Consider the following 12575-nt stretch of genomic DNA (forward strand, 5'->3'; position numbering starts at 1 on the left):
ATCTATAGATATAGATAGATAGATGTCTCTGTCTATATAGATGTCTCTCTATATATATCTCACAACTTAAAGCCTCTGAAAACAAATCCCCAAAGAAACAGCCACCACATTAATAATTGGGCCACAGAATTAAAAAGAAACTTCTTCTCTGGAGAGGAAATAAGAATGGCCAATAGACACATGAAGAAATGTTTCACATCTCTGTCCATAAAAGAAATACAAATCAAAACAACATTGAGATTCTACCTCACCCAGTTAGAACAACAGATGCTGGAGGGGATGTGGACAGAAGTGCTGCTGCACAGTTGGTGGGAGTGTAAACTTGTTCAACCACTCTGGAAAGCAGTATAGAGGTTCCTCAAAGGACTACACATAGAACTCCCTTATGACCCAGCAATCCCACTTCTGGACATTTACCCAATCACAAACAAAGCCATACTAAACCTACCAGCACAACTATGTTTATTGCAGCATTGTTTACCATAGCTAAGATATAGATAGATAGAAAGATAGATAGATAGATAGATAGATAGATAGATAGATAGATATGCTTCCATAAGAAAGAATGTCACAACCCCATTTGTAAGGAAATTTCTATTTTTTTAATAGAAGAGATATATAGTCAAGAATGTGTCTGTATTAGTGCATTATTTTCAAAATAGAAATAATTCTAAATAATCAATTGTTTATTTTTTGATATTTAAATAGACATAAAATATGCAAAATTAAGTCTAGAGGGTTTTATCTTTGTACTTTTCTACTGAGGAGCTTAGGGTTTCCTTTTCTTTCTTTTTTTTTTTTTTTTGAAAAATAAGACAGTGTCTCTATAAAGGTGAGCCACAAATAAGAATAAATCAACATTATGAATCAATTGTATATCAAGGTTCAGCAATAAGTGCTTTTCTTTGACTTTTTAAAAATATATGTAATAATATAACTGACTGATCCAGTTACCTTGAAATCCAGTTTGTACCCATTAGATTCTAGGCAATTATCTGTTTAGATAAAGTACAGAAATAAATCATATCCTTTTTATATGAGGTGTTGACATTTATTGATTTAATCTCTTAAAATCTTTCAGGAAATGATCTTTAAATCATGATAATAAATGGACAGATATTAATGATACTACCTAAACTAGAGGAACAGAAGAAAGCATTATCAAAATTTTGTGATTAAGCTTTTCTAAACACATTTTAATTTTCAGTTTTTTCTCTTTTCCTAAACACAATTATGACAAAAAGCCTAAATGAAGGTGCTTTATGAGCTATAACTCTGCTTTCTTCTGAGTTTTTGCTATAAGTAGTGCTCTACTGAGAAACAATTATTTCCTTTCAGATATTGATCATGTGCTAATGTTTTCTCACTTCACTCGAAAGTCCTTTCAAAGAAAGTCTGTGAGGATAGGTTTTACTCTAAATAATTTAGGAAGAAAAAATAGATAAACTATAGTGAATATAATAAATGATTAGCATTCAGACACTCCTGCATTAATATTTAATAATAAAATGTGTTGTAATGTAACCTGCAATCTAAATTTCACAAATATATAAAAACAAAGCATGAATCATTCAGATCAGCTTTCTTATCAGTCTACATGATAGTTGTAAGTATAGGTTAAAATGCTCCACTTCTACAAATACATAATTAGCCTTGTTACTTTCACTGATATGCACATTCTTTATCCTGCTTCTCTATCAGATTCCCCAATCATTTATCTATTATTTACCTTCTTTATTATTTTCTATGTTTTGATTTTTTGTCTTTAAAGCCAGCAGAATTATTGCTCTTTATTCTACTTTAAAATAAATTTTCAAGTATATTTTGCAAATATATAGGTATATATATGCTAGCTCCTTGAAAATATGTTTCATATTTTAAAATCTTTAAATAAATTCAAGACTTTTAAAGTCACCAAATATCTCTATCTATCTATCTATCTATCTATTTATTTATCTATCTATCTATCCATTTTTAAATGAAAGACCAAAAGTAGACTATACCTAATTCCGTGTAAAAATTAGAAGTGTGCTGGGTTTTACATTTCAGCAGTGATATTCTCTAGACACTATGTTTAAAATGAACCATACAGCTTGTGGGGGTAGTAGGGTTGGGAGGAAAAAAAACAGAGAATGAGAGAGGGGCTGACACTGTTCAAAAGAAATGTACTCAGTACCTTACTTATGTAATTTTAACACCTCTGTACATCACCTTTACAATAAAAAAATTAAAGAAATTATGAAAAAGGGTGTACAAAAGTTCTAAATGAAAGTTTGTACCTTCAATTATTTTTATATTTTGATGAGGAAGAAAGATTGAATATGTGAACACTTACCTCACTTGTAATTTTAGGGAATGATTGTCTGTTTAAAGATCTTGAGTCTAACCACACTACAAAAAGAAGAAGGAAGGAAAGAAAGGAAGGAAGGAAAGAAAGGAAGGAAGGAAGGAAGGAAGGAAGGAAGGAAGGAAGGAAGGAAGGAAGGAAGGAAGAAAGGAAGGAAGGAAGGAAGGTAGAAAAGAAAAAAATCATTTTTGTAAAATAATGCCACATGTCAAATCTGAAAACTCTGATTGAGGTCAAGGAATTCCAGATGCACAGCCCAGAAGTAACATTCTTGCATACTTCTGTCCCCAGGGTGCCTGAAGTACTTCGTGTTTTTCAGAGATTTGCTCTCCTAAAAGCTAAAATGTGGAAGGCAAATATCAGAGTAAGTCAAGGATTAAAATAAATGTTAGGCTTTTAGTACTGTGGAAATAAACTGTTTGCCTGGAAAATGTATTTCTGATTGATCAGGCAAATGATGCTTGAGAAAAGCTGATTTCAATTCAAAATCATTGGCTTTTGTATAATGCTCTAAATTTTATTTTTGAAACATCTCTCTTCCCTATCACTATGGTATTCTCAAATGATTTTGACATTCTTTAATCTTCTGGGCTATCTTATTTTATTGTATAAGCTTCAGTGTACCTGAAGTGAAAATTATTGACAGAATTTGTATTCTGAGACATACACTTGTTCTTACAGAAGGGGGAAAAATGTTATATGGACTGCTGGAAATCATTCCAAAGAATATGTAATCCTGACTTAACTCAGAATGCTTAGTTACTGAGATAAAGAGACTTTTCAGATGGATAGGAAAATCTGAGAAATAAAGTCACTGTTAATTACATCAGTACCTTCTGGGAAATGGCAACTGAGCATTTAAGTAAAAAAAATCTTACAGTGTCTTACAGAAGACACTGTATGAAAGGAAATGTGCACATTACTTAACTCATGTCATTGTGATCTCTCTGTACTTCTCCACTATAATAACCATAAAGCATATTAATTACAAAAAAGAAAACTATTTTCTTAATTTCTAGAGTATAGGTCAGTAAACTTAGCTGTTCCTCACTGAATGTCCATCAAATATTATTCTTATACTTTCTTTAAAAATTTAAAGCTGGCCGGGCACTGGCGGCTCACTCCTGTAATCCTAGCTACTCAGGAGGCTGAGATCTAAGGATAGCGGTTCAAAGCCAGCCCAGGCAGGAGAGACCTTGAGACTCCTATCTCCAATAAATCACCAGAAAACCGGAAGTGGCGCTGTAGCTCAAGTGGTAGAGCGCTCGCCTTGAGCTGAAGAACTGAGGGACAGCACCCAGGCCCAGAGTTCAAGCCCCACAACCGACAAATAAATAAATAAATAAATAAATAAATAAATAAATAAATAAATAATAAAAAAAATTTAAAGCCTCTCAGCACACTCATTCAATACACTAACAGCTCACCTTGACAACTCTCATTCATGATTAAGTCTTTTAAAGACAGAGGGAAGCTTATCTAACATGACAAAACTGAAAACCTGTAGTAAGACAGACATTCTGTAATCACATTCTCACACACATTTTTGTGTGTGTATATGTATGTACTATTGCATATTATATTGGGCCTTGTGCATGCTAGACAAGGGCTGTCCTTTAAATAGGGTCTTAAGTTTATGTGTAAACTATTTAAACTTCCTATTTGTGCTTTCCACATATCTGGCATGAAAATTGTATACCACGATGCCAAGCTTTTCTTCATTGAGATTGCAAATTTTTGTCCATGTTAACCTCAAACCACAATGATCTTAATCTCCACTTCTTGAATATATCTACCTCTAGATATATCATACATATATTTAACATACACAGTATATGTTCCATAAATAAGTGTGGTCATGCAGTATTTGTTTTTTTTATTTTTTAAATTTATTTTTTATTGTGAAAATACTGTACAGAGGATTTACAATTACATGGGCAAGATAATGAGTACATATCAAGCATTGTAGCCTCCTCCTTTGTTTCCCCTTCTCATCCCTTCCCATCCATCCTCCCCTTCCCCCCCAATCTTGCCCCCCCCACCCCCCGCAAGAAAGTTGTAAAGTTCATTTTCGATATAATGACTTGTACATCTCATTGTTGCAATGGGTCCACCAATGCAGTATTTGTTTACATGCAGTATTTTTTTTTACATATTTTTCTTTTTTGTTATTGCTATTTGTTTTCATTCTTTTGCTTCTTTTCTTTTCTTTTGCTTTCATTTTTGTTTGTTATTAGTGCTTAAGTCAAATTCTTGTGCTTGCCAGTCTGTATCTCTCCTTTTGTGCCTTAATCTCTAGCTTTTTTTTTCCTGTTTAATTTCTTGGGATGAAGTGTAACAACTTTTCTTCCTGGACTGATCTCAAATCATAATCTTCTAGATCATAGTATCTTTAGTAGCTAGGATGAAAAGTATGTCATTTGTGTTCAGTAAGAAATTTTCTTCTTTTAAAAGTGAATTCTATGCTAATATATATATATATATATATATATTATGCTAATATGTTAGGCTATATATCATAATATATAATATAATATATATAAATTATATATAATATGTAATATATTATAGTATATTATGCTATTTCTATGCTAATATATATGCATATACCTCATGTTTTCTTGCTTGTTTAACACTAGATACTTCAATATATTTTCTATTATATATTGGCTATTGAGTATAATGCTCCCATTTTTTTCAGATTACAGTAATATCAATATACTGAATTTTTATCTTTTGGATATGTGGTCAGAGGTGAATATAGACACAGTTTTGGATGATGTTGTGCTTGCATTTTTGTGTTTTGAACAGCATATACACATACAGATACACATAATTTACTTTTTCACAAATTATATACAAACTTCTCTCTTTTTTTCATGTTCTTGATAACAGTTCTTGTCATTCTTCTTTTTGGTAATAGTCATCCTAACATGAGAAGTAGTTTTCCTTTTCATTTTTTTCTAATGAATGACATAATGATTACTAAAAGTAGATGATGTTTTTTCTCTATTTGATTTACTAGACTGGTTAAATATCTTGGTTAATTCATTGCATAAATTACCCAACAATGAGAAAGAAATTAATCTATATAAGATATAATTAAGATGTTTTTAATCAATAAAATCAGCATTTGATATTTATTATATCATCCGAACATGATAAGCAATACAATCTGATGACTGATTATTGCTAGCCATAGGTATTGAGCTATAACGAAAGTTTCTAACTACAATTTGGGATGACTTTAGGTTTTCTGTTGAGTGAACAATGGTGATAGACAGAAAATGATTTGCTCTTGAATTAAAATATAAAACATTATTAAAGTATTCACACCAGTGTGTCCTCTACTTGGAGTCTATTTGAATATACTTTAGGATGACAAACAGGCCTCCAGTCATTGAATATGTATTCCATACTTCTGAGTAAGGCTAAGTGGATGAAACAATGCTGAAAGGGACTAAGGCATCTTTTCAATATCTCAATCTATTGAACCATGTAATGCAGTGTTAACATGTCATTTCAATGGGTTGAGAAAGCGAACTTTAGACTGATTATCAGTATGTAAAGTGTTGGGAAGTCTTAAGGTACATAAAAATCAATGCAAATGTTGACAATAATTGTAAGTATAAAAGAAAGAGAGAGAGAGAAAGAGAGAGGGTACTGTCTTCCATATTTTTTAAACCTCTCATTTATAATTCTCAAGTTTTGGCTGCTTTAGAAATCTGAATCATCCTGTAAAGTTGATTATTCATTAAAGATAGATGATCTAGTGGAAAAAACATGGAAAGTTCCTTTCTAGGTTGTGAATAAATGCAGTTGAGATAAATGCTTAGACATCATGAAGAGCAAATATCTTGCAACTTCAGAGTGCAAATAAATGCTACAGAGAAGTGATCACTACAGTTTTGGAGACAAAGTATTTTTGGCCAAATCAAGAATGAACCAAACAACAAAGAACAGAAAAACACAGAAACTAGAATCATAGTCATTGTGTATGACCAGATCAGATGGTTCCTTGTTTTGTATATGATCATCATTGACCCATGTGTCTCACTTTTCTGCTCTTTTTGACTGTTGGCTTTCAATGGGTTCTTGAAACATAGCACAAACTCTGTTAATGAATGAATGAATCAATACAAAAGAATACAGCATATCATTAATTTACTGGCTTACAGTGTTCAATAAAGGTGAATTTTTAAAATATTATCATTAATTTTAACAAAATTATGAGTGTGAAATATTTTGATACATATATACATTGTATAATTTGAAACCAGATTTTATATATGTACATATAGGTTTATAGCTATATGTCATTTATAATTTACTGGTTCATCTAAGAGCTCATATTCTTAATGTTGAGTTAAACTCTGAAAATGAGATATGGCCCCACAATCAATATGGTTTTTCTCATAATTCTTGTTAATGCAGCTTACCTATACTGTTTTAGGATGGCTGATCAGAGCTCTTTCAGTTTCAGTCTAACGCTGAGCAAGGTAACCCACTGCTCATAAATACTTCAGAGGAAATTTTGAGTTTGGACTCTACTTTGACTACCTAATACCCTAGGATTAGCCTAGGTTGAGGGTTCTTGGACTCAGAGGAGACAAAAGAGATGGGGTCCTGACAGTCTTTTCTAACAGCAAACATTATTGCAAATATTTTATTCCAAGATAAAAGTTCTGATAACCTCCAAAATATCTTTCTATGGGCTGTGACAATAATAAGAACTTTTTTACATTGTCAAGGTGATGTACAGAGGGGTTATAGTTACATAAGTAAGGTAATCACTACATTCCTTGTCATACTTGTTACCTCTTCCCTCATTTTTCTCCTACTTTCCCTCCTTCCTAAATCCCCCTGCCAAGTTTTACAGATCATTTCCTTTTAAGTAGGTTTTGTTGATGCAAAAAGATCACATACCTTGCCTAATGTCATTAACGGCTTCAAAAGCATGCATGACTTGTAGGGCTTAGCTTGACTTGATATGAATAAGCCTTGAGACCTCAGTATTTGAGGCAATTACATATAAAGATGGGAGGTATAGAATCAGTTGTGAAACCCTTTGTTTTTATTCATCTTTCTACTGATCCATTTTGAAGATAATATATTCTGAAACAATCACTTACATACTCTTCGATGGATTAGACATATTTTGGAAAAGCATGGTTTTTTTGTTAATTTTTGAAAAATTTATTAGTGTACATTAATGGTATGCCCTCCTCCTTCTTGTTGGATAAGCAGCTCTTACTAAGTCAGGGTCAGGAACAACAATGAAAATGGCATTGCTTTGCTAATTGTTGCATGGAGGCACAGACTTAAAACTCAATAGCTACATGACACTTGAGATATCTTTTTCAAGCTGGTAAGCTTAACATCACAGTAAAGGTAATTTTATTTTTCTTTAAATGAATTATCTCAGTGCTCCAGATTTTTAGAAGAAAGCTAGGATACAAAATCTATAACTACAAAATAATTGTACCCTTTGACTTGATCTTGCTCTTTAAGGGGTGTCCTGGGTTTTCAGTCTAAGAATTTGACACTTGAAAATACCATTTCAGCACTGCTTTCTATTTTTCAACCTAGCTGTCAAATGTACTGACTTCTTCAGATCACTTAGAATTCTTTAAGAAAGCTAGTAAGGAATCCTTTTAGCAAGCAAATTAATACTATAATAACTAACACATTATCTCAAGGCAGAAGTCCTAGCAAATATATCTATCAATGAAGAAATAAATTTGTTGAGAATTAACCTCAGAAGTTATGTGTTTAGAGCATTGTTACTGTTACTTTTTCTTGAAAGATAACACTTTATAACATGTGGATTTATTCCTTTTGTTCTTCTATCCTTTCTCAAGACACTCTCAAATATCTTCAACTGAAAGAAAGAATAGCACAGGGATAGGATATTGAGTGTCTCATTCATGATAAGGAAATAGTTAAACTAAAATTTCTGTTTTGCTGAATATTATTCATGTTATAATTATAGTTTACTTCACATCCATTTACTGCTGATTTTTGAATTATCATACACTAATAATAGAAGGGAGATTAATTTTGGTAATGCCATAGATTCATAAAATATACACTGGAAAGGAAGAAGATGGCAGAGGAGCAGCTAGAAGCTTACCAAGCTCTTGTATAGAAACCAGGTTTAGTTTTTCAGTGAAAAATCCAAGGCTAGAAAGTCACACCAAGTGTGTCATCATAGTACAGAGAGTATAGCCAGAGAGGAAAAATTCAGGCAGCTTGTTTAAGGAGACATATTCGAGCCCTCGCTGGGGGCGGTTGCTGCCACTACCACCAAATCAACAGACAAAACACTGGGGAGGCATGCAAGCCTTTTCTAGTTTCTACTCACCACCATTGTGAACTGACAAGGAGTACAAATCTTCATCTTGGTGACCATACACCGAAGCAAGATATCCTTACTTCTCACAGAAGAGCATTTAGAAGGTAGTCCCTCCACCAGCACCAGAGAAGAGCACTGTGTCTGATACTGGCAAAGACCAGGCCAGAGCAGCTAGGAGCAATCACTGATGAGCCATTTTTGAACAGGTGAAAAGAACTTGACCAGTGCTGCTCAGCTCCACCTAGGGGAAAGTTGCTCTTCCCACGCAGAATGATCTCTGCTCCAGGCTGGGCCACAAGAGTGTCTCAGGAGCTAGCCCCTTAGGGAAAAGCTACTGATTGCTGACAGACCAAAACCTTACCCACATTCCAGCTCCAGGATAGAGGAAGGAGCCATTTCCCTCTTGTGTGACACTCCAAGCAGATCACTCTCCCACTGAACTAGTCTGGGAGGAGAGTCACAAAGTACTCAGGGCAGTAAGGCAGACCTTGGTTCTGCCAGCTCAAAGAAGCTGAATGAAGAAACAAGCAAATCAGAGACTCTCAAGAGACTGGATACAGACACAGGAGAGACACAAGATCCCCCTAATAAGTCAAAGGAGTCATTTTTTTGTTTAATTTATTTTTAATTTTTTTTCTTTTTCCTTTTTTTCTTCATTTTTGTTTATTTGTTTGTTTGTTTTTTCCTTTTTCCATTTTGGTCCTCCTTTTTTTATTCTACTTAATCACTGTTCTGTTCATCCCCAGATATGGACCCCTCTTTGATTATTAGACCTTATCCTTCATTATGTACAGACTTAATTTAGACACTGATTACTTAATTCACAATTTCTCAACCTCAGTTTTTTAAATTGTAGTATTATTTCATTATACTTATATATTTTTTGTTTTTCATTTAAAAATATTATTTTCTTTTTTAACTTTTCCATTTTCTTTTTGTTTCTTCTCTTTTTTTCCACTCTAACTATGACAGTTATCTTCTCTCTCTTCCTTTCTCTCCCTACATTGCTCTAATCTTATTTTCTCCTCACAATTTTCCCTATACCTATTAATTTCTGGTTCCTTGACCCCCTTCTTTGATTTTCTTAGTTCACTTATCCCTAGTTCTCTGTTGTTGAAGGAGATTTTTATCTGTACTTATTTTGACTGTGTCAAACAATCTGCAACTACAGGGCTCTGGGTTGATTCTTGTCTTAAATAGTATCCTAGCTCAGAACTTGTTTTTCTTTCATACCCAAAATGGGCAGAAAAAGCCATAGAAACACAAGAATTATGGCAAGTCATACAGCTTCATCTCTCACTCATGATAAAAACAGGCAACAGACCAGATAATGAGGAATCCAGGGGATGGTCCTCAAAATATTCTACTAGTAAATATGGTGAATAAAAAAATTGAAAGCCTGCAAAGGGTTTTGTATGAGTGTGATATGGAAATGAATGAGCATGGTTAAGCTAACCAAAGATTAACAGAGGAATTGTGTGAGCCTGATGAGGCTAAGCAAAGAGTACTAGAGAAATTGCAAGAGTGTGGTGAGGCTAATCAAATATTAATAGAGGAATTGCTTGAGCATGATGAGACAAACCAAAGATAAATAGACAGATTCATGAAATCCACAAACAGAAAGCTGGAAGAATCCATGGAGACCACAAACAGAGAGTTGAATTAATTCCAACAGAAGGAAAGGGAGTCCAATGAAATTTTAACCACTCAAGTAAGGGATTTGAGAATGAACACTGAAAACCAATTCAAGGAGGTAAAGAACCCCATACAAATTCTAAAACAAAGATCCAAGAAAGAAATTGAAGCCATCAAATCTGACCAATTAGAAGGAAAGGAAATAAAAAATAAAGTAGAAAATCTTGACAGTAGGTTAGACCATGCAGAAGATTGAATCTCTGGAATTGAAGATAGCTTATCCATGATAGGGAAAAGAACAGAAAAGTATTCAGAACAAATCCAAGAAAAATGATAGATCCATTTAACAGATAGAAGACACCATAAGAAGGCATAATTCAAGGCTAATAGATGTAAAAGAGGGCCCAGAGTCAGAAGTGAAAGGTCTAGGAAATTTATTTAACAGAATCATAGCAGAGAACTTCCCAAACATACAAAAATATAGGCCCATTCAGATACAAGAATCCTTTAGAACCCCCAAGTAATCCAGACCAGAACAGGACATCCAATTGTCACACACAGGATCAATAGAGATCAAGGAAAGAATCATTAAAGCTGTCAGGGAGAAAAGATCAATCATCTACGAAGAATCAGATAAACTTAGTAAGAACCCATTAGGCACAGCAACCAAGAAGGTGGATAACATGGCAGGTACTACCAAACACCTCTCAATCCTAACTCTCAATATTAATGGACTTCACTCTCAATATAAGGGACATAGATGGTCTAGTTGGATCAAAAAAACAAGATAGATGGTATAGTTGGATCAAAAAGCAAGATCCTTCTATCTTCTGCCTTCAAGAGACACACCTTGCCACCCAAAACACATATATTCTGAAAATGAAAGGGTGGAACAATATCTATCCAGTAAATGGCCCCCATAAACTGGCAGGAGTTGCAATCCTAATATCAACTGAAATACTTTAAATTAAAATTAATGAGAAGAGATAAAGAAGGACATTACATACTAATAAACGGGTGTCTCCTACAGGAGGATATAACAATTCTAAATATCTAGTCAACAAATGCTGGAGCACCCAAATTTACCCAAGAAATACTAATTTCCCTAAAATCACACATAGATCCAAAGACATTAATTGTTGGGGACTTTAACACACCACTCTTCCTGCTGGATAGAACAACCCAGGAAAACTCAAGAGATAAACACCAGATTTAAACAACTGCATAGCCCAATCAGACATCTACCTAATATTTCACCCAGCATCAAGAGAATACACGTTCTTCTCAGTAGCACATAAAACATTTTCCAAAAGAGACCATACTGTAGGTCACAAAGCAAATTTGTCCAAATACAGAAACACTGATATTATGCCCTGCATTATCTCAGACCAAAAGGTAATAAAATCAATATTCAACACAAAATCCATCAAAGAAAATCCTGTAACACATGGAGGCTGAACAACACACTGTTGAACCACAAATCGGTCATGGAATAGATTAGAAAAAAAATTGAAATGTTTATGATGTCTTAAAAAATGAACATACAAATTACCACCTCCTCTGGGATACAGTGAAGGCAATAGTCAGAGGAAAATCTGAGTTCCTACATCAACAACTTGGAGTGATCTCAAACCAGTAATTTAATGATGCACCTGAAGTTCCTTGAAAAAGAGCAACAAGCCAAACCCCAATCAAGTAGATAGAAACAAATAATTAAAATTAAATAAGAATTAAATGAATTAGAGTCCACAAAAAGCCACCGAAAGAACAAACAAAACAAAGAGTTGGTTCTTTGAAAAAAATAACAAATTGACAGACCCTTAGTAAATGTTACAAGAAAAAGAAGAGAACACACCCAAATATACAAACTCAGAGATGAGAATGGAACCATCACCATAAAAACAACCAAGATTCAGAACAATATAAGGGAATACTTTTCAAACCTTTATACTAATAAGTTTGAGAATCTGGAAGAAATGGATGAATTTATAGCAAATATTGATATGTCCAAACTAAACCAAGATGATTTAAACCAACTTAACAAACCCATATCAAGCATCCAAATAGAAACAGCAATGAGTCCTCCCATTCAAGAAAAGGGTTCAATCTGAATTTTACAACGTTTTCAAAGCAGAACTCACACCAATACTCCTCCAACTCTTCAATGAAATTGAAAGTGAAAGTTAACTACCAAACTCCTATGAACCATCATAACATTGATTCCCAAACCAGACAGGG

General features: G+C 33.6%; 1 pseudogene; it reads left to right on the top strand.

Moving 5' to 3' along the window:
* Positions 1–2552: 2552 nt before the first annotated feature.
* The window catches only part of LOC138832791 (60 kDa heat shock protein, mitochondrial pseudogene), an 84580-nt pseudogene continuing 74557 nt past the window's right edge, over positions 2553–12575 (top strand).

This window comes from Dipodomys merriami, unplaced genomic scaffold, assembly GCF_024711535.1.
Source record: "Dipodomys merriami isolate MVZ:Mamm:240054 unplaced genomic scaffold, mDipMer1.0.p SCAF_20, whole genome shotgun sequence".
Lineage (NCBI taxonomy): Eukaryota > Metazoa > Chordata > Mammalia > Rodentia > Heteromyidae > Dipodomys > Dipodomys merriami.